This window comes from Ambystoma mexicanum, chromosome 11 (genome assembly GCF_040938575.1).
Source record: "Ambystoma mexicanum isolate Mex_15411 chromosome 11, UKY_AmexF1_1, whole genome shotgun sequence".
Classification (NCBI taxonomy): domain Eukaryota; kingdom Metazoa; phylum Chordata; class Amphibia; order Caudata; family Ambystomatidae; genus Ambystoma; species Ambystoma mexicanum.
In genome coordinates this window covers 582,418,019-582,439,504 of record NC_090934.1, presented here as the reverse complement: position 1 = coordinate 582,439,504, position 21,486 = coordinate 582,418,019, and positions in this window count along the sequence as shown.

The window sequence follows — 21,486 nt, the reverse complement described above, 5'->3', positions numbered from 1 at the left end:
CGGGATGTATTAATCTGGGTAGGTGTTTCTCCAGCCTAGCAGCAATAACTCTGGTGTAAATCTTTGTGTTGATATTGAGAAGTGATATTGGATGGTAGGAGCTACATTTTTTGGGGTTTCTGCCCTCTTTCGGTATGACTGTCAGCAAGGCTTGAGCAAATGAAGGGGGTGCCATTCCCGTTTCAGTATGTTGTTAAATAATGATGTTAGGAATGGAGTAAGGAGTGTGGAGAAGGTTTTATAGAATGCCGGGGTATAGCCGTCGTCACCAGGGGCCTTGCCTAATTTAGCAGCTTGTTGGCCTGTTTTACTTCATCCACCATTATTGGGGTTTCTAGAGCCTCAGTCTCTGTGTTGGAAAGTGACGGGATGAGTGATTCCGTAATGTATGCGTCCATGTGTTGAATGGTGATGTCTGTGTATTGGAGTAAAGGTCCTCATAAAAGGAGGCAAATGCCTCTTGTATCTCTTGGGGGGTGCTGACAGTTTCAGGGTTGTGTTCAGTTCTCGGCCTCTCTATTTCCTTGACCCATCTATCAGCTCTCTGTTTGTGTAGTCGAGCCACCAAGATTGTGTCAGCTTTATTTCCCTTTTTGTAAAATTTCTGTTTGAGAAATTTTAGGTTCCGTTCTATTTTCACTTCTTTGAGACCCTTTAGTTCTTCCCTAAGGCTTCTCGCCTCTGCAAGGTGATTTTGTCTTTCTGTGGGTATTGACTGGGCAAGTCCCTCAGCATTCTTTATCTTATGTCTAAGATTAGTTTCAATCAGAGATCTATCCCTTTTTTTGGGCCCCTTCTCTGATAAGAATACCTCTCCACGCAGCCTTGGCCGCCTCCCATATCGTCTCCTTACGGACGTTTTGCGTGTCATTGGTGATGAAGAAGTGTTCGATCTCGTTCTGAAATTCTTGTTTAAAGATCGGGTCCTTCCACAGATGTTCGTTACACCTCCATTTCGAATTTCGATGGGGAAGCTTATCCCAATGCAGATCCAACGTGACCATGTCATGGTCTGACCAGGCGATTGGGTGAATGTCGGAGCTGGTTATTACATCCAGTAGGCCTTTCGCGATGTAAATGTAATAAATTCTCGTGAGTGTACTGTGTGGAGCGGATAAAAAATTAAAAGGCTCTTTTCTCTGGGTGTAGGTGTGTCCAGTTGTCTCTCATTCCATATAATTCGAGGGCTTTGTGAATCTTTGCCAACTCCTGTTTTTGGGTGTCGGCCTGTCTCTGAGATTTTGTTTGTCGGTCTTTATCAGTGTCCATCCAAGTGTTAAAATCTCCTCCCAACAGTAGGTATCCCTGTGCCATGCCGGTTATCTTCTCCCTGATTCTCTGTAGGAATCTGTTCTGGGCCTGGTTTGGTGCGTAGGTGACTTGCGCATTGGCATTAATCCGGAAACTAGAAATGCTCTTCCCTCTGTGTCACTGCAGGAACTCAGAATTCGCATTCATACTCCTCTGCGTATCAAGATTCCAACTCCGGCCCTTTTGATAATATTTGAGCTCCAGTACGTATCACCTATGAGGGTGCTTGGTATATTACGTTCGTCTCCTCTTTGGTATCTGGTTTCCTGCAGGAACATGATATCAATTTTAGACTGCATGAATTCCGTAGAGACTAGGGACCTTTTTGTTGGCGAGCTCAAGCCTTTGACATTGAGTGTGCATATTCAGAGGGTACCAACCTCCTGTGCGTCAGCTGTTCCTGCCATTGTCACTGGTAATGGTGTCTGCCTGCTGATATGTGCTATTTGTGCTAATTGAAAGTGTGGTCTTCTTTCATTGCGTTGAGTGTCTCTTTAGCGTTGTAGCCTTCGTGAGTGATGTTTGAAATTTTCTTTCTTCTTCCTTTCCCTTCCCCACCTTACCCCACCCACCCCCTCCACTGAATACCTCCCTCGAAGGCGCTCGGTCTCCTTCGGCCGCAGAATTCCGATGAGTCCGAGCCACAGATGGGGTCTTGAAATCTGACCCTTTGCTACGTATCACCTTGTCGGGGGCCCCCAATTGGCATTGGCCCTCATTACGACCCTGGCGGAAATCGAAAAACGATGGCGGGAATGCAATACCGCCATCGAATAGCGCTCGGTGCGATTATGACCCGTCACCGTAAAGTACGATGCCATTAGCGACACCGTAGTGAACGCCAACGCTAACTGCACCAAGTACGTGCACGCGCGCCATGCAAAACCGTAATTACCACCATGGCGCAACGGTACGCGAATTCTGACCCTAGCGGACATTTACCTAACGCCATCAAGCATGGCGGAAAGTACCATTCCGCCATGGTGAGAAGTACGGCAACGCGAACCAACCGTAAATGGCCCTACTGAGTGCCTGTACACCACTCCCTGGCCACATTGCACAACTCCTCGTAGGTGCAATGAAGTCAGACAATGCAACCAGTGAAATGTACAAGTCACCCATGCATGCCAACGAACAAATGAATGTAGGGGCTCCAAGTGCCTTGTGAGTGGCCATCCATATTTGCCATGTCACCATTGCCGTACTGATGCAGCACAGGCATGTGAAGGTTCAAGTACAGCAATATGAACTGAAATATGAGACAAAACAACAACAGGCCCCCATCGCTTGACACCAGTGTAAGGCAACATTCAAAGCAGTGTCCTGAGGGAGACTGCACCAGCCCTGTACTCTTGCCAGTAAACAAACCAACCATCAGCATAAGCATGTACCACACAAGTTGGCAGAGTGACTGAGCAGCCAGGCCCATCTCAAGAGGGGCCAATGGGAGCTGCAGGGCACAGATGGCACGAATACAGAAGCTATTCCAATGGACATGACCTCAGTCTCCCTCCAAGAAACGCACGCAAACACAGGCACCTGTGACCAGCCATATTCTGATAATCACATCATTCCACCAATCCACCTGGCTGACCGGCATCTGTTATACAAAAGCTAATCCCCCGCCCCTGAGCATGACATCATTAAAACAGTCATAATGGCAGTCCCTATCCCTGACCTCACTGGGCTTCGTAGGCAAACGCGCCCAGTACAGTACCACGCAACTATACTCAGAAGCCGGAACCCAATGCAGATCTTCTCACATTACATCGCTCCACAAATAGGAATATGCTACATTACTTGCAAAGAATAACGCTACACGGTTAATATCATAATAGAAATTTAATGCACAACAAAATCACCAAGCCCATACAGCCATTAGGTCATGAACTCCAAAATATATTTCATTATTGTGGGCTGCATCCGCAATAAATGACCAGCGTCTTCTTGTGTGACGCCCTGTTCCTTCATGGTACACAGGGGCTACATTCACGTTCAGAAAGGCAACATGGAAGCGCCTAGAACCGCAGGGCCGTCCCATTAGGTAGGCACTAGTCCAGCTGAAAGGTCGATATGTTGCTCCTAGCCACTAGTACTGCGTAAGGGCATGTGGCCCATTGGCGATCGTCCCATAAGATCGTAATGGTGCTCCACTGATTAACACGAAGCAGCAGGTGTCGGGAGTAAAAGCCATCTGCAGGAGTGGCATACAGATGGCAGCGGCAAAAGGGGAGGAGATACCTGTCACCCAAATGAAATGAAAAAGAATAGTATGGGCATCAGAACTTCATTTGAATTACTCACTTCAATGATCACACTAAATCTACAGCCATATGCATGCTAGCCCACTCAAAAGGATTATTCCCACCCAAAAATCACTTGCGAATCATAACTATATAAATCGAGGTGAAAACACTATTACAAACGAGTCTTTGTGTGCATGCGTCTGTTAAAACAGAATCCATTAGATGGGATTAGTAACGTGCATAGACACAAGTGTTTGAAGGCGCGTCGAGACAGGGAGGGTTCAACAAGGGCAGATAGACGATGGTCCCACTATGGCAGCTCTGCATCACATAGCGCAGGGGAAGTGGATAGATTCCAAAAAGCCATGTACATGGCAAACTCTCAATTAAATCATCTGTCCATGCATCCATACATCATTCCCTCATCCCGGTATGAAAACGCCTGATTATTTACTCACATAACATGTGAAATTTCCATTGAGTCTGTGCGTAATGCAGTCTGCAAAATCCACTGTGCTCCAGCCCGGAATTCCAGTGTTGTGAAGTAACATGTATTTGGGAACGTCCGGCCTTATCGTCCACTACGCTATTGCGCATCCCATACTATTCATATCAATCATTGCATTCTCGCCATGGCCCCTGTCCGAAGGACATTAAACAATAGAACTTTATATCTGCAGTCAGACCTGTGGGCGTCTCCTCGCCGCTAGCTGAAAACCGAAAGCGCTGTCCTTCGAATTCCTCATTTGCAACATCACGTCGAAAAGGCATCTGTGACCGCTTGAAATCACAAATTCATCCATGTAGTGCGGCAGTGTGTGAAAATGGCAACTGGCTTCACTCACAAATGGGACGCCCCGCCCGTCGGTGAACCTCGGTACAGTGCTGCATGAGGGTCCACCGTTAATCGAGTACTACATTCCACTGACCCTTCACAAGTTTGTTCGCGACTGTAAAGATAGTATGTCAAACAATGGGACCATAGCAGAATGAACATATGAACCAATATTTCACTGCCATCGGGATTAAATACATGATTGTAATAGCAAGATGCCATGCGTTAAATTGCAGTGTTGTGTGCGGGACGTGCTCGCCCAAAGGGGATTGCAGCTTGCACAGGTGGAATGAATCACCACAGGTGGAGGCTATACTGCCTGAAAACACATAAATTGCACACCCAACCCCCTCCCACAACCACACCCACTCCAAAATGCTACCGGCAGGACTAGCGATGTTGGCCCTGGGGGACCTGATAGCACTGCAAGTACTCCAACTTCAAGAAGAAGACGAACACCAACTACTACAACAACCGGCCGTACAGAGGAGACGCAGGAGGAGGAGGAGGGCAAGGCAGGGCCAGCAAGGCCCACCAGCACAGCCACTACCACCACGCAGGCAGCCCGCAATCCCACGCCTCCGAGCTCGTCCGTTCAACCTCACTGATGAGCAGATCCACACCTTCTACCGTTTGGACCGGGACACCATAACCGCCATTGTGGACATGACACACGCTGACCTTGTCAGCATGATAGATAGCCCAACCGCCATCCCACCCCTACTGAAGGTGGTGTCTGTACTACACTTCCTGGCCACAGGCACCTACCATGGCATTTCACAGCCACTGTTGTCACGGACACTATTGCAAGTGCTCGATGCCCTCCTGAAGCACGCAGACGACTACATCTCTCTACCACGCTCTGAGCAGGAAATTACGAACACAAAAGTGGGATTCCATGCACTTGCCGGCATACCGGGTTGCATTGGTGCCATCGACTGCACCCATGTGGAATTGGTTGTCCCACATGCCATGGAGGTCCAGTACCGCAACCGAAAACAATATCATTCTCTTAATGTACAAATGGTGTGTGACTCCAACAGGATCATTACACATTGTTGTGCCCGATTTCCTGGATCAACCCATGATTCTATGGTCTTGAGGAACTCTACAATTCCACGCTACATGGAGCGTCACGCAGGGAACAGATCCTGGCTACTCGGTGAGTCTCATTTCATGCATGATGATGTGGGGTATGTGATGCGCCAATGACCTGGCAGGAAGGGGGGGGGATGCGTACGTAGCAATGTCATTCCACAAACATCCTTTATTGTCCACATACAGGTGATACCGGGTATCCACTGAAGAGATGGCTCCTTACACCACTCCGGAACCCACAGAACCAGCATGAGGAGGACTACAACCATGCCCACTCACGTACCCGTGTAGTCATAGAACAGGCATTCGGCCTACTGAAGGCTCGTTTCCGCTGCCTCAGCAGGTCTGGCGGGGCACTCCTGTACCGCCATGAGAAGGTTGCAAAGATGGTCATGGCATGTGTCATGCTACACAACATGTGCGTACGTAGAAATGTGCCCATGCCCCCTGACGCAGAACTGCAAGCACCTGAAGATGGTCATGATGAGGGTGGGGATGTGGCAGCACCTCAAGGAGTCCGCGAGGCACAGGAGGGCCGTGAAATGCGTCAGATTATCATAGATTCATGCTTCTAGCACTCACGCCTGGTGGCTGATACATGGACACGGGACTTGTGGCACTGTGTGTGTCTGGAACATGCACAATATGGACTGTACGCCTATAAAGGCCTCGTACACAAAGATCAATGTCCACACATCTCATTGGATGATTGTGAAATGTTTATAGCATATGTGAAATTATGTTACACACCCCATCGACCCGCCACCCAAGAAAGCCCAACACACCCCCTCCACCCTCCTACCTCCCCCCCGAACACCAGTGTCCAAAGATGCTCATTGTCAGTGGGCAGACGCTATTGCAAGCCCCCTCTCCGGGTATCAGGTGCACCCCTGCCTGTGGAGCGCAGGTTCCTCCCAGATCTACGTTGGGGGCTGCCCTGGACGGAACTTGCAACGGATGATGTCTCTGCCTGCTCACGTCCATGCATGTCCCTAAGGGTTTGTGAGAGCTCAGTGAGCGCACGGCGCACAGCGGCAAGTTCAGCACATACGTCTTTGGACGTCGCATGCAGTTCCCCCCTCAGGCTCTCGGTGCTTCTCTCCATTTGTGCCCTTAGTGTCTCTGTACTTCTCTCCATTTCTGCCCTAAGTGTCTCAGTAGATGTTTCTATGGCTGCCTTAGTACCCCCACATTCATCAGCATGCTCCTTGAGGAGCGTGGCCCGTTGCTGCTGTTGCACGATCACCTGGTCGAGGGACTGTTGCCTCTGCTGGGCCATGCCCATTTGCGGTGGTGTCACAGAGGGGCTGATCACCTCATGTTGCCTTGCCACAGGGCTTGTGGGGGATGGCCAGTCGTCGTCTTGTGGGTGCCCCTGAGTGGTGTCCTCATGGTGTACGGGATGAAACAAACAGGGGGATTGAGACAGGTCATGGATGGATCCTACATCGACAGCACCGTTTTCTGTGTCGGAGCATGCTGCCATTAATGCAGTGTCACCTATGGTGCTGCTGCCACCAGAAGCAGTGCCTTCTGTGGCATCCATTGGGGGGACCTGTGGTGCTGCTGTTGTGGGCATGCTGCCTGCTGGGGTGCGTGTTGAAGTCCCCTCTTGTGTGCTGCCACTTGATTTGTGCTGCTGCCGTGTCTTGATCCGTGCAGCTGAGGTGGAGGGTCTTTGGCCGTTGTCTTGGCCCTCTTTGCAGGTGTGCTGGTAGGGGTGTCCTGAAGCTCGTCGTTTGAATCGGACCCTGTGTTGGAGTAAAGGAGGGCGAGCGTTATTTATGGGTCTGTGGAAATTGGAATGGCAATGTATCACATGCATTGGGGTGGTACCTGAGGGTGATTTGGGTCAGGGCCTTGGAGGTGGTTTCATTTTTGTGTGGATTGAGGATGCAGTTGTTTTGCAGCCTGCAGTCAGGGTGTGCATGCTGCACGTGTAGAGGGTGTTTTTAGGATTTTTAATTATTTATGTATTTAATGTGACTTTTAAAGTGCGCTTTCAGGCCAATGTATGTGGACCTTCTCCTGGACATGTGTTTCTGTTGCACTATGTGGACACATGGTACTTCACATGATTGGACATTGTGGATTTAGCATTGTTTTATTTGGCCCACCTACCTGATTCTTCGGATGTCTGCACTCCTTTCTCCATCCCTCCGACTCCCTCTATACTCTCCATTCCAATGGTGGAGGCACAGATTTCTTCCCAGGGGGTCAACTTGATGGGTGATTCCGATCCTCCCCCGGTAGCTGTGGCAATGTTACGGTTGGCTGATAGTATGCTCCGTATGCGTATCCGCAAGACGTCCCATCGCTTTCTGCATTGCTGTGGGTTGCGGGGTGCGGTCCCCACCGCACTTACCCGCTGTGCCACCAGGGCCCATATGGCCTTCTTGTTCGCAAGTGCCGTCCTGATCATTTGCGTCGAGAAGACGACGGCAGCATTCTCCTGGAGGGTCTCTGTGAGCACGGTGAGTTCCTCATGGGAGAAGTGGACCTGCCGCTTGCGGTCGCACGCTTTTTTCGCAACTTTTCCCATTTTTATTGTTTTCACTAGGGTGGCTAACGGGTTGGGATGTGTCTCAGGGTAGGATTTTTAATGGTTGTGTTGGGATTCTGATTTTATAGGTGTACGACGTGCTGTTTCCCGTTCCGGGCCCATGTTTTTACTTCCGTTTCCGTATATTTACGGTCACCGTATTTTGCGATTACCGCTCATTACGGTGACCGCTATGATGGGTGGCGGAATTGCACCTAGGGCGCCGTACGACGGCGGTGAGGGGCGTTTTGGGGACATTTCCGCCATCGCGGACTTTGCACTTCCGCCATGGCGTAGTGCTCGTGCCCGATGGGTCAGAATTAGCTGCACTTTACTCCGTCGTGCAATGGCGGAAACGCTATTTACGCTATGGCGGTCAGGTCAGTTACTTTCCGCCAGGGTCGTAATGAGGGCCATTGTGTTGTCGCTTCTTGGTTGATTTTCAGTGTGTTTGCAGAAAACTTCAAGCTGAACGGAGTTCATTCAGGTGTTTGTTGTGCCTTTAGTAAATCGGCCCTGCCGGACTAAGCAGGGCTGTGTCTCTGCGGTTCGAAAGATAAGATCTATAACCGTCGTCATGTGTTCAGCTCCATGAGTTGTACAGTCCGTAAAAGGGAAGTTTTAGGTAGGAGCCACATTTTGAGACGTGGTAGGTGACTAAGCGTTGAGTCTTCTAAGTTTCCTTGACCCCGGTATTTTCTTCCTGCTGGGTCCTTTGATGTGCCAATCTAGATTTTTAGCAGTGCGTGTTGGGTCACTTGAGGAGGATTCCACTCCATCAACCAGTTCTTGGATGGAATTGCTTATTTCCGTGTCCGTGACATGTTTGTATTTCTGGCCTTCGCATTCGAACATAATGGAGAAGGGATACCTCCGTCTGTACTGGATCCCCTTTTCTTTGAGCCATTTAGTCAATGGTGAGCAGAGTCGTCTTTTGGCAAGGGTGAGAGATGAAAGTTCTTGGAATGTTGTGATTCTCGTGGTATCAAGTAGTATTGCCCCCTTTGTTCTGGGTTTTTCTAGAATTCTGGATTTATCTGGATAGTGGTGAAAGCGGACCAATATTGACCGGGGGCCTCTGTTGGGCCCACCCACCTGTGTAGCCTCTCGATCTTTGTAGTTTCAATGGAGTCGTCATTGAAGAGAAGCGTGAGAATCCGGTGGATGACGTTCTTTAGATCACCTTCGGTTTCTCCTTTGGGTTTGGGAACCCCAAAAACCGAAGGATGTTTCGCCTTTTCCTGTTTTCGAAGTCATCCATTTTTAGTGTCATGTCTGCTTCGCGGCGTTCAATCTCAGCTAGACGGACATCTATCTGCATTTCAACAGTGTCGAGAGATGACTAGTTGTGTTCTACTTCTTTAAGTCAATCCTTGATTAGGTCAATTCTGCTGTTGATTTTATCAACCTTGTTATCTATATCAGTACTCATTCCCCTTATTTCATCAAGTACGGCAGCAATTTCTCCTTTGGTTGCTGTGGAGTCCTTGCTGTTGGAGGCCATTTCCATTGGGGTGATCATGGGGTCTTTCCTGTTGTTCTGTGGGAATGCAAATTTAGCTAAATGGTCTCTGTAGCTCATGAGTTACTGCTCTTTGTTGTTTTATGTTTGAAAAAATGGCGGACTTTAAGGGTTAAGCGTTACAATGCTTGTCCTGAAAGTAGGTATCTCGTTGCAGATTGAGAGCGAGTACTGGGCGTTGCAAGTTCACTGTTTCACGCACTATAATGGTTGTGTTGTATGCGCATGGGGGAGGTGGGCACACCTCTAACTGTTCCCTGTTTGCTCCTTATGAAAACCTGGTTTTTCTTACCGTGATGGCTGTTGCTATCTTCAACATGGATGAGTCAGGACTGGTAAGTGGTAAGGGAACATGGTATGAGGTATATCCAGTGTATTGTGTTAATAGTCGTAAGATAGTCCTGCTGTCTCAGCAAATGAACAGTATTCAGATTACATATGGATCAAGGGAGTGCAGGTCTCACTACGGGGCATTTACATAGGTTGGTCTGTGTCTGTGTTCATTTTCACCAGCCTTCGTTTGCCCCAGCAGTATCATATGTTGTATTGGATGGCGTATGCCCCTGACGTCAGCCCGTGCACAGGTCTGTCTGTCCTCCTCCCACAAGGTGTGCAAGACTATGGCGGGGCTCGGAATTTGCAGGAGTTGGACATTTGTGGGAGCAGCTCTGGGCGGCAGTGAGCCCCAGTGTGCCTCCTACAGGGGCTGCTCACCGACGCGGGCTGCTCTCTGAAGCAGTGGGTGTGGTTCGGAGCAATGACGGGCCCGGTAGAGCAGAAGATGGTGGGTCTGTGATGTGCGCCACGGCAATGGGCCCTCTTACTGTTGGAGTCGGAGCGGGGTCCTTCTCGCGCCTCTTCTTCTTTTTCCTTTCCGATGCCGTCCGCGCCTGGATGCAGTCGGGTCCCAGCGAGGACGTGAGACTGCGGCCCGGGATCTCAGGAACAGCGGTGGGGGACACAGGCACCTCAGATGTGTTCCTCTAACCACTCTGTGGGGATGAGACTCGAGTGGTTTGCGCCAGGGCCAACCGCGCGGCGCAGATCATGGTTGTCGTCCTGCCAATGTGATTGCACCAGCAGGGACCCCTCTTAGCAGGTGCCCGCGCCGTTGTCTTTGGCAGGCAGGGGATCCTTCATCAGCCGCTCGGGCCCATGCTCCGGGGCCGCTCGTTCGCGCCCTCGTTCCTGCACAGGTGTGCTGAAGGGGGGCAGTGTTTTAGACAGATGGTCCGTCACTGCACGGTTGACGAGCATCTCAGAACACCAGGGCCTCTGCGCATCCACCCTCCAGGCCGCGTGCCGCTCCAACGGTCCACTTCTGTCTACATATATCAGCGTTTCTCCTGGAATACGACACCGATTTCGATCAGGTTTTTTCCCAGTGGGTGCTTCAGATGTTCATCAGTATGCGGGGCGTTGGTTCCTCTCAATAAGTAAGCAAATGAGGGCACATTTGCAGTTATGGTGGTCAGGGACACGTAGAGGCTCTAACTTCCTTCCTCCATCCGTGCGCCCCTGGTGGCCGTCTCTTTCTCATTTTTTTGTTCATGTTTTTATCATCCTTATTGTGACAAGATTGTTGATTATTAAATAATGTGATGAAATTTGCTTTTTCTAAAAACAATGTCCTTTTTTCAACTGGGACAACGATGAAATTGAATCATATGGTGTACTTATGGTAATGGTGGCTATGGATATGTTACACGCACTATGTCATTGGGCGCTTTACACAAATGACTTACTTCGGGTCTTGATGACTTTGACAATAACATGGTTTGCTCATTTTTATTTCCTGAATATGTATGTGATCTTGGTGAATGATTAATTGATTAAATTAACAGTTTATATAGCTATTTGCCATGATGATGGATGAGTTGTCTGAAATGTATTTGCTTTTGGGATTTATTTGGCAAAGGCTACCAAGTGGAGTCTTTATTGAAATAAAAACGCAGCTGTTTTTTTCACCAGATATCAGAGTCAGTAACGTTATTTATAACTGATTAATTAATAACGGAACAAGGTAGCAATACCTATTTTTAATGTTTTTCTAGATTTTAATCTAGACTAAGGGTGTGCAACCCGCACCGTAGGCTTGTTGGCCTTGGTCCACTTTGCTGCTCAGATAGCATGCTTTTCCCAGAAACCTATGGGCCAGGATCTCTTCTTCTTTGTCAGTTTCTTCTCTACTATTACAGTGTCAGCCACCAGTTCTCATCAGTGCAGTCTGCCTCTAGCGGGACACAATAGCCTGTTACCATTACTTCTAGTGGTAAGGTGGGACAGACTGACACAAGCTATATGCCCTGGCTGACTTCTGCAACCACTCCTTCACCACTGGAGCCTTCCCTTCACCCCTGAAGCACTCTATTGTGCTCCCTCTTATCAAGAAACCCTCAGCCGATACATCCTGCCTGGCCAACTATGGCCCGATCTCCATCACTGAACATCTGTGAAGACCTGCTCTCTAACCTTGATTCTAATCTCACCTGTATCCTCATCTTACTCAATCGATCTTCTACCTTTAATGCGGTCAACCATGCCATCCTTCTCAGTTATCTCCGTGATAACCTGGGTATCACCGATCAGGCCTTGGCCTGGCTGACCTCGTTCCTCTCTGATCAACCCTCCCAGGTCCAACTTGGGTCCTTCCTTTCTTCTATCTCACTCTCTAACTGTGGTGTTCCTCAGGTGTCTAACCTCTCTCCTTGACTGTTCAACCAATTACTGGCACCTCTCGCCCACCACATTTGCGCTCTCTGCTCCAACTTTCAGTGCTTTGCCGATGACAGTCAGCTCGTTTTCAGGCTTCCCTCTGCCACCTCTTCTCCTTCTCTCATCTCTGACTGTCTGTCTGCTATCCAGGAGTGGTGTGCCACCAACAATCTCTGCCTTAATGCCAGTAAGACAGAGATTCTCCTCATTGGCACACCTGCAACCTCCTTTCCTGTCCCTCTCTGGCCGGCCTCCCTTGGCCCTCTTCCTGCTCCCACCCGTGAGGCTAAGAACCTCTGGGTCATCTTCGACTCCACACTCTCCTTTTCTCCTCACATCTCTGACATCTCTAAGAAGTCAAACTACCAACTGCACCTCCTCAGAGTTATTATTCCTTTCCTCTCCTTCCCCCAGAGGATCACTGTCTTTAGAGCTCTGGTTCGCTCTAGGCTGGACCACTGCAAAAGCCTCTTTCTAAATCAGCCTGCTTCTACTCTCCGCCCTCTGCAACTCATCCAGAACAGGACTGCGAGACTTGTCCTTGGCCTCAAGCCCAGGGATCGTATCGCTCCAGTTCTAAAATCTCTGAATTGGCTCCCAGTGGCTGCAAGGATTAAGTTCAAGACACTCTGCATTGTCCACAAGGCCTTCTGGGGCCTGGGTCCTCAATACCTCCAACTCTCTCTTCGCAAAAACCTTCCTACTCAAGCTCTTCGCTCCTCCACCTCCAACTCCCTCAGGGTCAGTCGCTTCTCCAAGCATCGAGTTGGTGGTAGATCTCTTTCTTAGGCTGGGGCCTCTCTCTGGAACACCTCCCTGCCTCTCTGAAACTTGAGGAGAACCATCTCCGGAAGCACCTCAAGACCTTCCTCTTTGCTTCTGCCTTCTCTCTTCCCCTCCCTAGCTGATTTCCTGTCTCATACTGCACTGGTCACCTGGCTACCCTCTGATTTGGGCACAGGTCCCTGCCCGCCCAGTTGCACACCTGCACTGCCTCCCGGCAACCCTTGCACTTAGGTCTGTATCTGTAACTCTACTGCCCCCCTACCTGCACATTTGGACACTTGCTGGCTGCACTTACCCTTGCACCTGCCACCTGCTGGCCGCACTTCTTATTATTGTTTTGATCCCATGTACAGCACTGCCCCTCTCCCCTTTCCCCTGGCACTTTTTCCCTCCCCTATCCCCTGCACGTGCACAATCTCAATGTCATTTGCTCTACTAAGATCATTGTCTCTGTCCTCCTTCTGTTCCCCCATCCTTGCCTCATTGCGTCTTGAAACACTTGTGTATAAGCGCGTTACAAATGCCATATCCTATCATATCATATCATGTCCTGGCTAAACAAAGGAGTAACAATGGATTGGGGCTTGCTACAGTGTGGCTTGAATCGCTTTCTCTAGACTCATTTCTCCTTGCAGCCATCCAGGGCACACACACATATGAGCTGATTATTGTGTGTCACTGGCATTTCCTGATTTCTCTGGAAGGACTGGTCAGGCCATTTTTCTTGCGCTACTGTCCAGCAGTGATCATGGCTGTCCACTGGTTTCTATATGTCTCCTGGCAGGTGCAGGCCCTAGCTTGCAGGGTGGTGGATGTGGTCTGATGAGTCCCCACTGCTACACCTGCTATACTCTGGTGGCCATTTGTATTTCCAGCTCCAGAGTTGGCTTATGGAGATGTGTCATCAGACTCTGCAGCAAGGTTGGTTCCAAGAGAAGTTGTAATTCCTTAAATTCCTCTGCCATTTTCTGCACCAAGAACATTTTCACCAGAAATTGGATTCAATATGACATCTGCCTAGGACTCTGCTGGACCAGAAAATGGAAATCTCTCAGATGCTGTCAGTGATACTGAGTCTTTCCCATTCTATCCAGATGCTATTCCACAGGGTTTTATAATTGCTCCATCCACTGGTGTTGAGACCACCGGCACCTGGTATTCTGCCTGGAGTTCTCCTGTGAGTAACATAACAATATAGTAGGGCCTGTTTGTCTTCTCCGGCAGCCGCCCCCATCCTTTCTAAGTTCTGGAAAAATGTCTCAGCGTTCTCCCCTTCAACATATTTTTGCAGGGAGATACGGGTGGTAACGGAACCCTGGTCTGTAAATATTAGAGGAGGGCCACCTCTCCGGTTACCAGCTTGTCGAGGAGTTTGCCCAATGTTGGGGTTCATCCATCAGCCCCTGGCTCCTAATAGACCAGAACTTGCTGATCTAGTCGGGTGGCCACAGATTGAAGGCTTGGAAGACTTGGCCCGACATCCACACCCTTAGTTCCTTTTGCCATGTTCAGTGTAGGGTCAAACAGCAGGGCTGGTCAGATGATCAACTGTCACAGTTGTAGTTGATGCTGCCCCAGGGGAGGCCTCTGACTTTTAAACTGTGTTTGGACACTCAGTAGCTCCTGATCCAATTCACTGTCATGGTTTTAGGGATCCTGGAGGTCATCAAAGTTCTCGTTGACTGTAAGCAGATGGGTTGGTGCATCCCTCCTCTCAGCTCTTAAGGAGTCCCCTAAAGAGACGGTCTCGGAGGAAAGTTGGATACTCTCCATTACTGATAAGGTGAGTAGCCCCTGGAGATGGGTAGCAATTGAGTGTGACCCCCTTCCCTGGTCTAGGTAGGGTAAGGGTATGCTACTGTCAATAAAGGTGGACAATTTGTTTTCCAATTTGGGTTTGTTAGGTGGGGGAAACATTATTTCAGTTTTAGGGCAGGATGATAAAGGCTACCGATTGCTGGGAGGTTTGTAGGAGGTCTTAGCATTGGCGTCTTGGGTTGGCTAGACAGTCAAACCCTTCACAACCACAATCCTCCCACCACATATAATGTAGGTCACCTGGGATCAAGAAGGAAGCCAAGACAAAGTTGGTTCACAATCTTTATTTGAGGGGCTATCAACAAGTACGGGTCAAATAAAACATGAACACTGGGAACTCCCCACAAAAAAATGCTAAACAAAAATCAGAATGATCTCTCAAATAATAGTTTCTCACTCCAGATGCAGGTAGTCATTTCTCCTTACCTCTGCAGTCAATATCTCAGTCTCTTGAGTTTAGAGGAGGTTGGTTCATCTCCTTCTCATCCATTGTTGTGGCTTAGCAAGTTTCCTGAAACCTCGTCTAATCTAGATGAGGGTTTTCTGGCGTCTCGTACCCCTCGACTGACTCTAATAGATGCTCTTGTGAACAGGTGGGCCATCCATAGTAGCTGGCAGTGAGAGCTAGAGAGAGAGGTCTTTATGGTTAGTGGAAAGTAGCCTAGACGTCTTCTTTTCGCCTCTCTGAACTGCTGTAACCTCATTGGCATCCTCTCATTTGTCCTACCAAGGTATGGTCCTGTCTAGGCAAAACCTTAGCCACCAGAACCTATCTATTATGACAAACTAGCCCCTGGCCTTCCTCACTCTTGATTTCATCCCACCTCCTCTGCACGACTCTCTTTCTCATCCTCTGGTGTTACTGCTTCTGTATAGGCGCGTTATAAATATCATATCATATCATATCACTCCCAGGTCCTGAAGTACACACTTCCGTCTGACCCCAGGGTTCTAGCCCCTAACGTGGTACCTTCACTTCCTCCACCTTCCTTTGTCTTGGTCCCCATGATATCTTTTTCCTCTCCTCCTGAATCTTTCAGCCTCCTGACCTCACAGCCCTCTGGTCTTTTTTCCTGCCAACTCTTAACTTCAGACGTTACCAACCACTTTCTTACCACCGCCTCCTTCTGTTGACTACTGCCTACTGAGGTTACCACCACCTCCTTATTCTCCTTTACAACCACCACCTCCTCTCTGGTCGCCTTCAATACCACCTCCTCCTGATTGTGTTTTCCTCCAGATTCTCCTTTAATAACACCACATCTTTCTTGGTCACCTTTAGTATTACCTTGTCCATCTTTTAGTCTCCTCTCCTCTTACCACTGTGATCTTAACTTTCTCCACTACCACCACCTTTAGTTTGATATTCTTCCTTCCAGTGTTTACAACTTCCTCTTTAACTTTCTCCGCTGCCACCACCTACTGCTGGGTACTCTTCCCTCCAGATGTTACTACCTCCTTGTTTTCCTCCTCAGCTCTTAACCACCCACCTCCCCTTCTCTCTATGGCTGCCACCTTTCCAGTATCATCCATCTCTCTAGCTTGTGCTGCCAGGGTATAGGGCTCTCCCTGCTTTCCTTGGGTAGCATTTCTAGTGGGGATCCGCACTTGTGTTGTGTGATTGACATAGTGCGAAAGTGAATTTCAGTTTGTAACAGATGTTAGGGGGAATAGCATGGTCTAAACAAGTAAGTCGAATGCTTATTTGATTAGGTATAACTATAACTGGAGCTGCAGGTCAAACTCCAGAATAATAATTCTGGGACTGCCAAGACTGAGGGCTTAGTGTTGTCTTGTCAAGAATCATAGTACCATAGTAGCGGCTCATAGGTGATGCAGTTACAAAGAGCCAAAGACCTCCAATCAGAATAGCACCAGCTGAGCGTTTTCCCATGCATCTGCTGCATACGTCTACTGTTAAAGTAGCCTTAGGAGTCGAGGTTCAGCAAGCATATATTTGCAAAAGCAGTGTGATTGAATCTAAGTGCATGCACATATATGCAGAGAACCTTCCACCAAAAGGGGTGAGTCCTATGTAATGGGTATTCCTAAGGCAGGATGGAAAGAAGAATTCATCCTAAAGAGCCCGAGCATGTAATAACAGGCAGGGACAAAATAACCAGGGAACAACTAACTTTCGAAGGTAGAATTAAAACCTGGCTAATGGTATAAATACAGCAGCTAAATCAATAGGCGGAAGGTGCGCAGAAGCCAAAGGGACATGGTGAAGACCCCACCACCACCTTCCACACTCTTTATCAGCACACATATTTTGCTCGAATACCAAACTTATGCTGGCAAGATAAAGAACAAATTGCCACCTGGGAACGGTTGAAGTTAGTAGCAAAGGAAAAGAAGGCTTTTGACATGAGCAAACGAATAATTGAACACTTGGTCGAACGTTAGAAAATTATAACCTGCCCTCAGAAATTGATTATCGATAGTTTGATGAGCTAAAATGACCTTTGCATGCGTAGTAGGCCATTGGTAAACGCGTAAACAGTTATAAAACATTACTTCCCATTCATAAAAAAGAAAATCTGTCAGGTGATAGGAAGTTACATGTGAACATTTAAAATACCCCTTTTAGATAAGCCATGGAACAGACAATGGAAGGAATGTAGGAAAAATATGAATGTAAGTTGTTAAACACACATAGCATACCTGAAATACACACCATCTGTATCCCCTTGAATGCTATGAACAAAATAATTAAATAACGCCATTAGTAGCCTTGTGCACCTCATGTAAAATCCGATACAGTGTAAAACCAGTTAATATAAGTAGAGGTATGTGAAAGCACTGCATTCAGAGAAACTATTGATTAGCTGCAACAATCAAGATAGTAAAGACTGCTGGCAGAAAAGAGCCATGATCCATATTATTTGCTGTTTTGGAACTGATCCTGAGTTAAAGGGGTCTGTATCATAGTCAATTGATGAAGCCCTAGTCCACCCAGGTGAGCTGGCTGCACTCTGGTGCCACTTTGGCTTGCAGGGCATTTAGGACTGTAGATGTGGTGCAGCAACTGGATCATCAGTGACATGCAGGTTTAACTGGGTTGATGGCATGCCAGGAACAGTCCCTGTCCCACCTGGAGGAAATTGTGGGGTAGGATGGGATGGGATATCACTTCCATTTTCACTTTTCCCTCCACCATTACCTACAACTCCTCTTCATAGCAGTCCACTGTTAAGACGGCCTGACTTCATTCCAACCGCAGGCTGCCTACACCCGTCGACGAAGGTCACTAGTGATAATCATCCTTGGAAGAATTAATGCCCCTCCCCTAAATTCACATCCTCCATTTTTCATTTTTGTTTTCTTCATGTCTCCCTCTGAGCAGAACTAGTATGTATGTTTTATTTCCCCTTCCGTCTTCTCCCTTGGTTGCCCCCCCATGCCTTTATTTTAAGTCACCCCTTCACTTGGATCCTGGGTGGCTATTTTAATCCCCTGCCCCTCTTAGACACTGGTTTTCTTTTAGACAATTTTCTGACCATGGATTTGATTCTGGACCCTCCTTGCACCCTAACTTTGTTTTTGGAGCCCCTTAATCCCTGTAATGATGTGTCTTTTATGTGTTTGCTCACCACCCTTTTGTACCCTGGATGTGTTTTTCGACCCTGGATTTGGTTTTTATAAACCACCCTCTGTAACCCTGCTCATTTGTTTCATTTTGTAATTGTTCAACCCCTTTATTCTAATTTTGTGGTATTACATTTTTCCTTATGAAGATTTTGAGGAGATGCCATTTCCTGTAGTTTTTCATTTGTTTTATTTTTTGTCTTGGGCATTCATCTAGGCTCCCCTTCTCGTCTCTTTTTTTGATAAATAAATTGCAGCACAAAACTGGAATGCTAACATCTTTTTGATTAATGTGTTTTCACTGGGATTTGTTGTAGGTCGGGGGAGAATGGCTGTGTTAAAGGAATGGGCACCCCTCTCTTTCTAAATCAATCAAAAGTGCACCCACTCTGCAGCTCATTGCAATGTATTGTAAGTCTGGTTTCTATGGAGCATCACTTACATGTGCATGCCCATATGAAAATGTAAGCAACAAAGCCTTGTTTACCATGGCCATCTTCTTGTTACAGCCAGTCACAACCGGTGGGTTATGTGAGGGGTTAGAAATGCAAGACAGACTCAGACATATAGTTTTTTCAATGTTTGCCATTTATCAAAATAAAAAGGGACAAGATAAATGCCTATCTTTCCCTATCCTAACACGAATATTCCTACCTAGCAAACTAAAACTAAAGAAAGATGACCTAGTGTCCAAAATGTCGCAGACCCTCACACTAATACATACAACAAAAGTGTACAAGGAATATTTAGCTGTCTTCAATTCAACAAAATAGTGCAAAAGTTCAAACTTATAGTTTTTAGAAAGTACTCCTTGTGATAAGGCTTGGGCTCCCTTCCCCTGGATCAATTCAGGAATACCTTTGGAAAAGTTCTGATTGAACAACGTTCTGTGCAGTTCAACACAAAATGTCTTTTCCACTCTCTGGGTCCTTCTTCTTGGTAAAGTAAATGTCTCTTTCACAAAAACTTGTTCAAAAACCAAAGCAATTGTTTTCTTCCACAATATCCTTCCATGGTGAGGTACATGTTTCTTTCACGAATCACTAGTTCATAAACCAAGGCAATTGTTTTTCTCCACACAATGTCTTTCTCAGGATTCAAAGCAAATATTACTATATCACAATTATACTTCCAATGGAATGCTTTTGTCAAGATAGCACAGCAACTACCTTGGGTGATGCAACAGTTTGTCAAAATGATAAAGTTACCAATGTATTTCCACAAACGTTTTTACCGCAGTCACATTTCTTCAAATCATCTGTTTCTTTCCTGGTCTATTCGCCTGCCAGGACTAACTACAAGTGGTCCCTTTCCTGGTTCACTCTCCTGCCAGGAAGAAAAAATTCCTCTTACAAAAGTTGGTCTCTTCTGTTAGTGGCAATATGGGTTACAGATTTCTCCAAACTGGTGTCTTAGGAAAGGAAAATTGCGTCCTTGTTGCCCTTTTATATCTTTGTTATGGTTTCTGCACCATTGACAATGTGGGTCACAGGTCTCCCCAAGTTAACATCTCATTAATGGATAATTGTGCCCTTTTTGCACTGTTGCTTCTTCTGGATAGCCTCTTGGCTGTTGGCAATGTGGGTTACACGTTTCCCCAAGTTGACATTTCATAATTGGAGAATGATGCCCTTGTTGCCTACTTATTCTACTTGCTCAGTATTCAAAATAGTATGATTTGAGCAAACACTCCACTCGGAGAACCCCAGGGTTACCTTCTCTTGCAGGCTAACTCACTGACTACATTAGGTGTCTCAGTGTTGCTCCTTGCTGCTGTGGCGGACCCTAGAAGGATCAGTAATCTGAATGACAGCTCTTCTGTACCTGCCACCACCTGCACAGCAGCTCTGTTGAGCCCTGCTGATCGCTGGGTCTCTGTGTCCTCCAGCACCTCCAGGGAACTTGCATCAGGTTCTGAGCACGTTCCCCATACAGTTGGGCTTCTCCCCATGCTGCTGACCACTACTGTGCTCCTGCTGCATGTACTCTGCAAAACTGCATGCCTTCTCTTCACACGTCAGCTTCTGAAGGATTATTCATAGTTACAATTGAACAATCGCAGAACAAACTATAGCACACACAACAGCTGTTGACACGTGCAGCTGCCAGAGGAAAACACTCTGAACACCTTTATGCAATCACATGTCACCAAGGGAAGGCAGAAGACACTTTTGACTCAATTACTTCCTCATTTATTTCTTTATTAACCATGTTTCTGTCTGGTGGTTTATTTCTGTGGTTTATTTCTAAATGATTGAAATGTGTTCAAAGGCTACATTTTTGCTATACCAAATCACGTTCTATATTTTTGATGAAAATACAACAGACTTTATCATCCTCTACGAAAGTCACTCTAAGTGCTTTTACATTAAAATGTATATACTTTATCACTGATATAGGATGCATTGTTGGAGGAACGGAAGAACGAATTGAAGGAATAATGGATTTCTAATTGAAAGGATGTGCATTTGTATTGTCTGCATTCCACTAAGCATTCTTAGGCAATGTGATCTTTGAAATAATAGTTATAATATTGTCAATTAACATGTATTGGGGAAAATAATTCTGTGATAAGTAGGTGGTCAACTTATCTCTCGTGATTTGCTGTGATTTCCAATCCTGAATCATTTAATCATCTTTTTCGCTAATACATGGTTTCTTCATACTGCTTTTATAGGTTGTCCACACTACCAAATTATTTTTGACCAACCTTCTAAACTTTAATATGGATGGTCTGCACGACTTTATGTTTGAACCTGAGTATTCTGATGAACATATGGAAGCAAGACAGGCTGTAGAACTCCTGGTGCCAGGCAGTGGCAATGAAGAGAACATTCTGGCACCTCAATCCAGTCATTTTGTAGGGCACATAGTGCTGAATATCCCCTACGGTTTATAGTGATAATACCGAATTCCAAAATCTCGAAAAAAAAAATCTCGAAAAAAAAGGCCGAAAAAAAAATATCACATTTTTTTTATGATGTTTTTTTTCGAAATGGGGGGGTTCCCCCCAACCCCCGTTTAT